Genomic DNA, 12,288 nt, shown 5'->3' with positions numbered 1-12,288 from the left:
TTCAGATCAAGGCTGCCTTTTGGAGGGATGGGTGCATCACAGAATGACTTGGTCTGTGGAAGGAGGCACCCTTCTCTGTGCTTATTCTGTGGGAATACAGTGATATGGTTATTTTAGGATAATTAGAGAAACAACCCCCCTTCCTCCCCTCCCCCCTCCATTCCCCCTCCCCCCTCCATTCCCCTCCCCCCTCCATTCCCCTCCCCCTCCATTCCCCTCCCCCCTCCATTCCCCGTCTCCCTCCATTCCCCTCCCCCCTCCATTCCCCTCCCCCCTCCATTCCCCTCCCCCTCCCTCCCCCCTCCCCCTCCCTCCCCCCTCCCCCTCCCTCCCCCCTCCCCCTCCCCCTCCATCCCCCTCCCCCCTCCATCCCCCCCCCCCCCTCCATCCCCCTCCCCCTCCATTCCCCTCCCCCTCCATTCCCCTCCCCCTCCATTCCCCCTCCCCCCTCCATTCCCCTCCCCCCTCCATTCCCCCTGCTCGGCTTGAAGATGACAAGGACGAAGACCTGTGCCATGACCCACTTCCATTTGGCAAAGAGTCAATAACGAATAAACTTACCTGACGTGCGTGCGTGAGTGCCTGCGTGTGTGCGTGCGTGCGTGATGCGTGCGTGCGTGCGTGAATGCGTGCGTGCCTGCGTGATGCGTGCGTGCCTGCGTGAATGCGTGCGTGCGAAAACCTAATAACTGTGCGGCCACGACTGGGTGAGACGTTTCGGGCCCCATCGTGGCCGGAAGTGGACGGCTGTCCTGCGGGGACGGGGTGAGTGACGTTCACGTGGAACGGAAGCTGCGCTGGTTTCCTCCCGCCTGAGGGTTGGCGTGGAGAAGGCCCCTCGCAGGTGCCTTCGGGCCCCCCGTGCCTGGCTGTGCGCGGGACCGCCCGCCGGGAGCGCACAGGGCCTCTCCAGGGCCCAGGCCGGGCCACCGGGGCCGCGTGTGGGCTCCACGAGGCTGCCCGAAGCCGTCCCGTCGCTGCTGCTTCCTTCTCGGCGGGAACGTCATGCCTGTGAACATGGGATTCCTCCTCACATGCCTTCCGCTTGGATGTCTGGTGTGTGACGCCTGAGACTGTGATGAGGCGCTGACAGACAAGCCAGCCTATGAACTTGGGTGTCATCTTGAAACTCAGGGTGTCGCTCAGTACAGGACAAGACTGTCGATCCCTGATCCTTGATCATCTTGCTGGGCTTAGAATATCAAAGTGTTTTCTCTTCCTTTGATTTTCTTAATTACACTTTTCCCAGTTTACCTTCTTATAAAAAGAGTTGGAGGATTAAATGAGAAAATGGTTTTGAAAGTACCTGGTTAACCTGGGGCCTGAAACACATGTAATATTTTTATATGATTTAAAGTGCAAACATTTTACATGTTAAAGAAAAAACAATCACCATTTTAAAGTAAGATAATTTTAGGAGATTTAAAATTTGTGTCTTATTGTTTTATTTATTTTTTAAAATATATTTTATTGATTTTTTACAGAGAGGAAGAGAGAGGGATAGAGAGCCAGAAACATCAATGTGAGAGAAACATCGACCAGCTGCCTCCTGCACACCCCCCACTGGGGATGTGCCCACAACCAAGGTACATGCCCTTGACCGGAATCGAACCTGGGACCCTTGAGTCCACAGGCTGACGCTCTATCCACTGAGCCAAACCGGTTTCGGCATGTGTCTTACTGTTTTAAACTGAACTGTTTCTTCTTTGTATAACGTGAGTGATACCTATTAAACAGGAGCGCCAGCTTTCACACGTGGAACCAGGTGGGTCGGGGGCCGGACCAGCTTGTCCAGACCAAGAAAAGGGAGAGAAAGCGCTCAAGACTGGTTTCTTTTTGTTTCAGATTTATGTCCAAGTCGGTCGCTTTCCCAGAAATACCATTTCTATGAGCCAACAGCCTACGTACAGCTCTTCAGGTGACCCTCAGCCCAGCGAGGAGGCCCCCTAGCCTCAGGCAGGCTCCTTCCTCGGTTTCCCCTGCCCTCTTCGCTGATGTCATCCCACAGGAACTTGGGCCCAAAGACGGACAGCTTTGTTTTCTCTGCATGATAATAAACACACAGTTATGAAATATCGTAAACGTGCATATAAAAACATCCAGGAAAGCCAACCACAACAGTGGCCCAGCCAAGCTCAGCAGTTCAGCCACGACCCTGAGAACCCAAGTGGAGAACTCGGTCCCCAGAGGCAGGTTCAAGCAATGCTTAAACAAACATGCAAACCTTAAAAAAAAAAAAAAAAAAAAAACCTTTATGCACCAAATTCAATTGCAATTTTGTGTTTTTTATTTTGGAATAATTTTAGACTTACAGATAATTTGCAAAAATAACACATAGATTTCCCACACACCTTTCACCCTTGCTCTAATGTTACTCTTATGTAATCATACTATAATTTTCAAAACTACTCATTAAACCACAATTTATTTGGATTTCACGTTTCTCCATCGATGTCCTCAATACATGTTCTGATGCCACGATTAAATCCCAGGCCCAGGATCTAGGAGAAGGTCCCTGTGCGCTTAGCTGTGCCTTCTTGGTCTTGCCTGCAGCTGACGGCCTTCAGTCCAGTGCATGTCATGTGAGAACCCCTGGACGGTGCTGGCAGGTACTTTGCAGACTGTCCCTCAGTATCTCATAGGCACAACATCACACTGACCATTTGGCTAAAGTGCCATCCACTGCGTTCTCTGTCCTCAGGTCAATACTTTTTCCTGTGTAGTTAATCGTCTTCCAGACATACTCTGACGCTACATATAGATCCTTTGACCGTGAATTTTGCATGCACAGTGGATCTTGCCACCAAGAACTATTACTGTAGGGTTTGAATAGCAGTTTTATATTTTCCTGATTCTTTTTACATTTATTCTCTGTACTTCTGTGAGGAAGAGCTGCCTTCTCCCCACTCACTTATTTATTCAGCTAGGGGCCCAGTGCACAAAAATTTGTGCACTTGTGGATGGGGGTCCCTCAGCCTGGCCTGGACCCTCTCACAGTCCAGGACCCCTCGGGGGATGTCCGCCTAAACTGTCAATTGGACATCCCTCGAGGTCTCCTGGGCTGCCAGAGGGATGTCTGGCTGCCAGCTTAGGCCCAATTCCCCAGGGAGTGGGCCTAAGGCTAAGGTGGACATCCTTAGCGCTGCCACGAAGGCAGGAGAGGCTCCCGCCACCGAGCAGCTCGGTTTCTGGCTGAGCAGAGCTCCCCCTGTGGGAGTGCACTGACCACCAGGGGGCAGCTCCTGCATTGAGTGTCTGCCCTCTGGTGGTCAGTGTATGTCATAGCGACCTGTCATTCTGTTGTTAGGGTCAATTTGCATATTACCCTTTTATTATATAGGATTATTTATATCAGGGTTAACTCATGGATGTTTATGTTTTATTATAAAATAGAATTTTCATTATTTATTTTGTTGCCCAAATGATTCTAGCTCTGGGCATTGGGAGCTCTCTCAGGTGGACCCCTTTCCACGTCTCTACACTCTTTGTGAGCACTTCCCTGGTTTCTGGCACCACATGTTCTCCAAGGCGCCCTGATTCCTTACTGATGTTTAGATGATATCTCAATATCTCAATGGTATTTAGGAACCAGATCAGGGGCTGGGTGAGCTCACAGCGTCTGGGGTGCCGTTGCTTCTGGGCCCTCCCAGCGGCAGGAGCTGGAAATGTATTTGTCGGCTCACCCGTGCGCACAATTCCTGCATCTGCCTATCTGTGTACACATTTTTGAAACCACGAGTTCACATTGCTGCCACTCTAATTGCTTTTGCTGGTCATGGGAATCATGGACATCTCTGAAGTGTGTTTTCTGTTTGTTCAACCCCAGTTGAACTCCAGTCTGGGTTTTTCTTCTTGTTCTATGTCACTTTGATGTTCTTTGATACTGTTTAAAATAATGGTTTTTTTGCAGGTTGGCTCTCCAAAGACGGGTGGTCAGTTTTGTGGAAAACAGCTCTTTGGAGGTGAGTGCTAACATCCCAGCCCCTCACCTGTTTGTTGAGCTGTAGAAGCACAGACGCTGTGAGAGAGGCCAGGTTTCAGACAGGCGCCCAGTCCAGCTCCAGAGCATTCGAGTCAGACCCAGCCCGCCTTCTGCTGGCACCAGACATGTCTGTGGTGCCGCGTGCACTGTGATCTGTGGTGCATTTCATTAGTGCTGCCTCCATGGTCCATTAGTCACATCACATCTGCAGCTTCCCATTCGCACGGCACTGGAGGGGAGATGCCTGGGGGAGAGTGCCAGGTGGGCCCAGTGTTCTCGGGTCCTAAGGAGAGAAACGTGTTTCGTGAAGACGGTTTCAGATCTGCAGGGCCCTGTGGGGCTCAGCCAGGGTCTGCTGGTCCCACGGTGTCCCTTTCAACCCCAGGCTCCTGTGTTGTGCCGGGTGCCATCAGGCCCTCGAGCAGCTGTCACGTGACCTTCCTGGTTGTGTGGACGTGACTCTTGTTGTGGGGATGCTCTTGTCCAGGGGCTTTCTGAGGCCTCCAGTGTTGGCCACAGCGGTGGTGTCGGGGTAAGGCGGGATGAATGTGGGGTTGCATGAAAACACTCAGATTCTCGGTTTTTGTTTTTGTTTTTGTTTCCCCCAAGGTTTGCTAATTTTCCTGAATAAATGCTTTTCAGCTTGTTGTGTACCTTTGGTTAGTGTTTAGAGTTCAGAAATGGTTAATGGATATTTTTTACAGTTTTGAAAAGCTTTTTACATTTCTTTTTGGAGAGGGAATTTGCTGAGCTCCTTACTTTGCCTTTTTGTTAATCACTAGCCATCATAATATTTTTCCTTTCCTTGCCCTAAAATAGATATTTCACTGAAGGCTGACTGTGAGTTAAGAGTCTGGAAATTCTTAAATCATCATGATTGCTTTTTAAAATGATTCCTTTGCCACTTGTATTTATTCAACTTGGGAAACAGGTTGTGGGGCCGGGAGAAAACGCTGACTCATATTCATCCCAGTTAAACGGGATCATGTTAGACTTGCTTTGCTCTAGTTTGTGAAGACATTTAGATACGGATCTGCCATTTTACATATTTGTAATCCCTGAAAAACTTGCTTAATCTAAGAATAGCATCATGAGAACCTTTATAGTGAAACTCAACATGCTAATGACAATTTTGAGTCGGAATAGGCCCAGAAAGGCCAATCTTCATTCTAATTTTCTACAACATTAACCTGTCACGTCACATTTCTCAGATTGTGTGTATTTTATAAGCCCCCCAATTTAGCTGCAGTGAAATCAAAGCAGTGATGTTTTATTGATTGTACATAGAATTGTATGATTTGTAGCTTAGAGAGAATCAAGCTCAACACAGAGCTGTCAGATCGATTATGGAATTCATTTCATGGAGTCTCTCTAAATAATTCTACTTGGGGACAGGTTCAGGGGTTGAGCTGGGACGAGCTGTCACTGCCCATTGCTCCCCTAATTGCAAGTCCCATTGGGCCCCTTAGAGGCCAGGAGATGCACGCCTGTGGGGGAAGGAGGGGACAGGGAGGGGTGGGAGCAAGGTGGGTCCTCCTAGGAGAGAGCGCTCCTGCTGGAACCTGGTGGGGGGGAGGTAGTGAGGGTGAGGGTTTTAAAGACTGGGAGTTTGGGGATGTCTTAGGGAAGATCTCAGTAGAACAGTCATCATCTTTCCAGGTGTGCTTTTCAGGGTCATGGTGCCCACTGATGGGTCAGCACCAGGACAGGGCTCATTAGACATTGCAGCTGGTTCTGGTTACCAGCCTGGTTTTGCTGCTCCTCTGGGCCTGGACCTGAAAGAGAACTGGGGCCTCGATGTTATCTCCAGAGAGGAAAGGTCCAAACCGCATGACCAGCTATGTGCCAGGGAGGAAAGGCCACCATGGGGGCGAGGCCTGGCACCCACTTTGCCCATTGCTAGGCACCTGATGACCTTATGCACCTGCTGTTAACTGCTTGGCCAGTTTGTTCCGCTCTGTCTCAGTTTCCCCATCCCACCTGCCAAGACATTCTCCCAGCTTCTTACTGTCCTGCCTCATAGTGACTCCTCTTTCTGGGTCAAACATTGTTCCAGGCATTGCCTGGGCAACACGTCCAACCTAAGAAGTGGATATTATTGTGTTTCTTTTCACTAGAAGAGAACTGAAGCTCAGAATCACACATCCAAGCTCTGAAACCCGTGCCCGGGGAAAGGGCTTGCAGATGATCCTTCCCCAGATACGCTGTTTCCAAACCCAGTAAATTCAGGGCCCTGAGAGAGCACATTTTTCTCGGAGCCGGAGCCGGAGCCGGAGCCGGAGCCGGAGCCCGAGCCGGAGCTGGAGCCCGAGCCCTCTGCCCAGACAGCGTGTGGGCCACTGTATTGCAGTAGAAATACGTGAGGCCTTTGTCAGATCAAAATGCCAAAGTGGAAGGTGTGTCTGATTGCCTGTCACACCGCATTCAGAGTCCATGACTCAGGACTGGCATCGGCACAGCCCCAGGCAGCTGAGCTCCCAGACCAGGGAGGGTTTGTTTTGCCACAGCTGGCAGCCTGGCTGACCAGGGCCTGTAGGAACGCAACACGCCAAAAAAGGACCCTCGCATTTTGGAGAATTTTGTTTACATGACACCAAGCCCCAAATGACCTTAAATTCTAAATAAAAGTTCCATGGGCAATTTGTATGAGAAGCCTGTTTTTAAAGGAAAATAAATTATATGACAGTTTCATTATATGTATTACAAACTAGACTAGTGAACATTTTACTCTACATTTAAAAATATTTAATTAGGACCTTTCAGTACATGAAGCTTACATAACAAAATCTAGCAGGAATCTGTAAAATCTAAACACACGTCTAAGAGAGGGTGGTGCCCCGTGAATGTGCAGGCCTGGCTTTCAGGGCTCAGCTGTGGGACGTGACTAGTTTCTCCACGTGTCTCCAGTTTCCTCCACGCAGTCTCTGCTCACGGGAACTTCCACGGCTGGCTGAGCAGTCTGTGTCCTCTGGCACTTGGCGAGTGGCATCTGCTTAGCATAAGGTGACAATAACGACAAGGTCATGACACGTAGTCAGCACCAATCCCAGGGCTGCACAGTGTTAGCCTGGTGCTGCACCCATGCCACCCTGGCAGGTCCCGATTCTGGCGCAATGGCACCCCTTCCCGTCCAGAACAAGAGCAATTCGGCCGCAATGGCACCCCCAGCCACCCACGTGGGGACTGAGACAGTGGTGTTTATTCGAGGGGGCACCGCGCTTTCTGTAGTGGGGGTGCCTGTCCTTTGAGTAGTTTCCAGGTGGCGTGAATGGGAACATGAGTGAGCCTCAGCGGGCTGTGTGAACGGAGGTGCGGATGTCTCTGTCTGCACAAGCATCGTGCCCTCCATCTTTTCGAAAGACAGTTTGGCTCTCGTTGCTTTGAGGTCGCAGCAAAGGGCTCCCTTGGCGAGGCTGTGACGCAGGTGTGTCCTTTGGTGTCAGCCCTGTCTGCCACCTCCACACGGTCATTTATAAATTGCTGGGGCAGGATGTGCTGGGAAGGGCTCTCCGGCGCTGTCTCCATCCATCCACCGTGCACGTCCCCCGCGCAGGCGGTGCCCTTGTCCCAGAGGCTGTGAGAAAGGAAGAGGGAGTCAGGCCTGACGAGTACAGAGGTGCCCTGGTTCCAATGGGAGCCGACCTGGGTTAGAAGCACAGCCCAGCCTCCAAGTAACGTGTTTGTCCTTTGCCTGGATGGCTTGTGCGTGTGTGTGCACAAGCTCACGGTGTGCACATACATGTGTGCACAAGCACACACATTTGTGAACATGGGTGTGTGCGTGTGCCTGCACATGTGTGTACATGACTTGCGTGTGCATGTGTGTCCGTGTGTGTGCATGCACACATATTTCTGCGTGTGTGTGCATGCATGTTGTGGCACATTTGCTTATTTTAGTCTCCAGAAATCTGACAAGAGTCTTTCCTACATTTTTTATGTGAACATAAATTCATTTTAATTTCTTGACATGGATATTTTGTGCAGTTATCTGGGTCATTCCTTCCGAGTGAGGGTTTAATTGCTTCACATCTGGAATATTTCAAGTTTATCCTTCTTGGAATCCGTGTCGTGAATGTTTTTCCCCGGGTCAGTTGAAGAGCCTGCTGTCAACATGATGTTCTCTGGTTACACGGGTTCATGGCCACATGTTCTTGTGTGTAAGGCTTTCTCTTGCCCACTGCCTCTGGCTCATGCTGCCCCAAGGTTTCATCTTGGCCAATGTTTTATTGGTAACGGTAGTCAGGGCATGGAGTCAGACACCCTGAATTCCAGAACCTTCTCCACTAATCACGTGCAAATTAAAGCTGTGTTCAGCAGATAGCTTCATTTACTTGGTCTTGGATTTCACAACAGTGAAAAGTAAGCTTGTTTTCTAAAGTTTAAAACCCAGGTCTTGCTACTGTTATACAATTTATAAGACCCTCTACTTTTTGCTACTTCCTTGGTTGCTGGCCTAGATATTGGAATAATTCTGTCCTTTCTACTTTTACAAAATTATGTTGAATATTGTGTAATTGTTGGTATTTGATCATTTCTACCTATGCAAATGGCAATTGATATGGTTCATCCTACTTATTAAAAATACATCAAAGTAAGACCTTGGCACAGCTGAAACCCTAAACAGTATTATTAGATGAACCATAGACAATAAAAATGCTTTTTGTGTCTCATTTTGTTAGGGGTTAGTTTATCAAGAATGATCATATCTGCTGGTTTACTTTCATCTCTTCTCCCTGGAGCAGGTTCCCTTAAACGTCTGGCAGTGCCTGATTTTCAGCTCACAGTTAGGTGAGCAGGGCTGTGTTATCATTTGTGAGGCTTGTTTAGGGGCTTCCTTGGGGTGATTTGATGGGAGACTGTGAGTATGCTGAAGATTTCCCCAATATTAGAAGGCGGTGTCTTTGTGCCAGATGATTTCTTTCCTCTAGAGAACATCTCTCCTCCCCTCTGGAAGGCCCAGGCTTGGCTGCTGCAGGGAGGATTGAGGTGGGGAGTGAGGCTGATCCACGATGAGAATTAACTCCTCCGATTTCGATGGCTGTTGGTTCTCCAGGTGCCTCACTGCTGTGTGTGCCCCAAGAGGCTCCACACCGGCTTCCTTATCTGTTGTGTTAGTTTCTGGTCACCTTTCACCTCCCGATGGTTGCTGCACTTGGTGACAGTCATACATGCAAACCCCTTTCTCTCTAATGACCTATGATGTTACCTTTTCATGTAATTATTGGTCATCTGTGGATCTTTGTACATCTTTGGTGAGGTGTCTGTTCAGATCTTCTGCCCATTTTGAATTGGGTTGTTTTCTTACTGTCATTTTAAGAGTTCTTCGTATATTTTGGATACAAATCCTTTATCACATGTTCTGCAAATATTTTCTCCCAGTCTGTGGCTTGCCCTTTTATTTTTTAAATAGTATTTCCAGAATAGAAGTGTTTAATGGTAATTTTAGATTTAGTAAATCATAAAATCTTTACGTTTGGAAAATATCCCAGTGTTAGAGCCCTGAACTATGAAAACTGAATTATAATTCTAAAGTGCTTGGGTTTTCATTCAGAAAAACATACTCTCTGGGTACTAAGAACAAGATATTTCATTTGGGGTCTTTATGTAGCAGGCGGTGTGATATTAGCATAATAGACACCCTTGCAAATATCATGTGGCCTTTTCTTTTGTCTCAAAACCAAGATCAACCATGTGTAACTGGGACTCCATCCAGTGCCTGCTGGGGGTTGTCAGGTTAAAACCCAAGGCAGGTCCAGTGGGAGGGGACGCACAGTGGAGGCAGCTCATGGCCTCTGTCCAATCTCATTATCAGGAGGTTCTGTCTGTGAGGCGCTGGCGACTTGTGCTCCCTCCAACATGCACCCACGTGTGTGTTTTTACCCAATGGAGCCACAGATAAGCATCCACACGCCTTTCCTACGTGACTTCACGCCAAGCCTTTGCACAGCCACGTGCCCTGCAGGAAGAAGGTCATTATTTTGTGCTTCTGGAAAGTCAGAGACTCAATTATATTATCAAGCGTCCATTCCAGGTGGGAAAGTGTTGAAATCAGATTCAAACTAAAGGTTTGGTGTGTTGATGTGCAGCTGTTTTACAGTTTGACTGGAGTATTCAACACCACCAGTCACAGGTGGGGGATCATACACGGAAAACGAATAATCAGTGTTTGTAAAATGGAAAACGAAAGGAAAATGTCATCATCGCTTCTGGATACTCCAGTAAACAGGACTCCTAGGCAGCAAGGCCTGGGAGGGAGCAGTCGCTTCCAAATTTCCTCTGCATTTATCATGGGGGGAAAGTTCCATATCCTCACACAAATCAAGATTTGATTTACTACCTGTACTCACCGAAGGCCCACACAGCATGGAGAGCAGCCAGAGCGTGAAATGGGAAAAGCAGATTTATTTATTGTCCGGGGAATCTCTTCTGACCGGGAAGGGTTCCCATCCTTATGAGGCAGTAAATTTTATACTGTGGCTGCTTTAATGCAAAAGAAGTTGTTTATTTCTGTATTGCAGTTTGATGATTTGTAGAGCATGGATTCCATTGGCTCTGGGCAAAAAGAAAGGGCTCAGTGGAAGAGGAGAGAGAAAAGACAAAAACGTGTGAAAGTGCTGACAAGTGAGACCCACCCCGGGTGCTGCGAGCAGCAGGGCCTGGGGCTGAGCCTGGGCAGAGCAGGAGGACCAGCAGCTCCCAAATCCCAGGGGTGGAGAGACCCCCAACTCCTGGCATGGCCTCAGGGTGGCTGGGAAGGGTGTAAGGAAGAAGCTGCTTACAAAGGAGGGAGCAAGGTTGGGGCAGGGCCACACTCAGGTCGGGAGGGAGGAGGGGGAGGGATCATAGCCCTTCCTAGCCAGCCCCTGGGAGCCCGAGCTGGGCGCCCTCTCTTGGCTTCCGGCTTCCTGCTTGGCCTCCCCTGGTCACTCCCTGGGAATCAAGGATGATCCTACAGACTGGGGGCACAGAGAGCTGTGTGCGTGCGTGCGTGTGTGTGCGCGTGTGTGTGCGTGTGCGTGTGGAGAGGGGGGATATTCACACACCTCCTAACAGAGGCTGCCTGCTGGCCCGGCTGGGCGCAGTGCCCTGGTCCCAGTCGCTTATGCAGATTGTTTGGACCATAACAAACACATCTGTGGGCTCTGATCAGCCTTCAGCCTCCTAGTTTATAACCCTTGATAAATCTGGTTCAAATTCCCCCACTCCTCAAAACCAAAGTTCTGAATCAAGGCAAATATGTTTGGTCATCCCTCTGGGCATAGGCCAGGCTGATCCCACCTCCTTGTCATCACCTTGGACAGTGTTCTGGTGGAGATGCTGCATGTGGTCAAAGTGTGGCTCCGTCCTCCCCCCTGGGGCCCTCATGGACCACATAGCTCCCGGTATGTTGGCCGCCTCAGGAAAAACGCCATCAATTTCTACATTACCACCCACTGTCTCACATTCCAAGTTTCTCTGTCCCTCCCAGCTCTTTGAGGCTTCATGGAGCAGGACACTGTGTCCCACGTTGTCTGTGTCCCCGACCCAGACAGACTCCAGAGTGAGACACTCTGGAAAGGCGTCTCCACGCCACGTCCCCACAGCTGCTACTGGCCTCCAGGGAGCTTGCAGCCCTGGGAGCTTCAGCCTCCCAACAGCAAAATGGAATACGTGCACTTCTGTCCTGGTGTTGCTGTGAAAGGTACACAGGTAATAAGGTGAAAGCACCTAGCACATTATCTGACATTAAATTTTCAGTGAATGCTAGCTATTGGTATACAGCTGAAGAAATGAGTGAAAGTTAGATTTAACAATTCCACCAAATCAAGATTATGAGGACCTTTTACAGGCAAGATTGAAATTTAAATATCACTCATAACATAGTATCAAGATTTTTTTTTTTTTAAAAAAAGTAGGTTATTGATTTCAGAGAGAGGAAGGGAGAGGGAAAGAGAGAAACATCCATGAGAAATATCAGTCGGCTGCTTCCTGCTGGGGAACCTGCCACCTGGCACCTGCCCTGACGGGGAATGGCACCCTGACTTCCTGGTTCAGGGGACAATGCTCAACCACTGAGCCACGGGCCGGGCCAAGATTTCTTTTAAAATTTTTGTTACAAAATAATGTTTTGAACGTGGGAACCTACACACACACACACACACACACACACACACACACAGTTAATGAAGCTGTCAAGGACTGTTGTGCAGTGAGAATTTCAAATACTGAATTAATAAACTACACTGTGTTATGTGTGATTCTTCAGTCTTACTCTGGGCAAAAATATAAAAACAATTTTCAGGAAACCCACTAGATGTAGCTACTGA

General features: G+C 48.9%; 1 long non-coding RNA gene across 1 annotated transcript; it reads left to right on the top strand.

The window, feature by feature from the left end:
• The first annotated feature begins 703 nt into the window (after positions 1-703).
• Positions 704-9,912, top strand: LOC114230322 (uncharacterized). Its single transcript, XR_008558538.1, has 4 exons — positions 704-765; positions 1,846-1,918; positions 3,911-3,962; positions 9,795-9,912. It is a non-coding gene; the product is annotated as an uncharacterized LOC114230322 (long non-coding RNA).
• Positions 9,913-12,288: the final 2,376 nt, after the last annotated feature.

The sequence above is a fragment of the Eptesicus fuscus genome, chromosome 16, assembly GCF_027574615.1.
Source record: "Eptesicus fuscus isolate TK198812 chromosome 16, DD_ASM_mEF_20220401, whole genome shotgun sequence".
NCBI classification, from domain to species: domain Eukaryota; kingdom Metazoa; phylum Chordata; class Mammalia; order Chiroptera; family Vespertilionidae; genus Eptesicus; species Eptesicus fuscus.
This window is presented reverse-complemented; position numbering and strand designations above follow the sequence as displayed.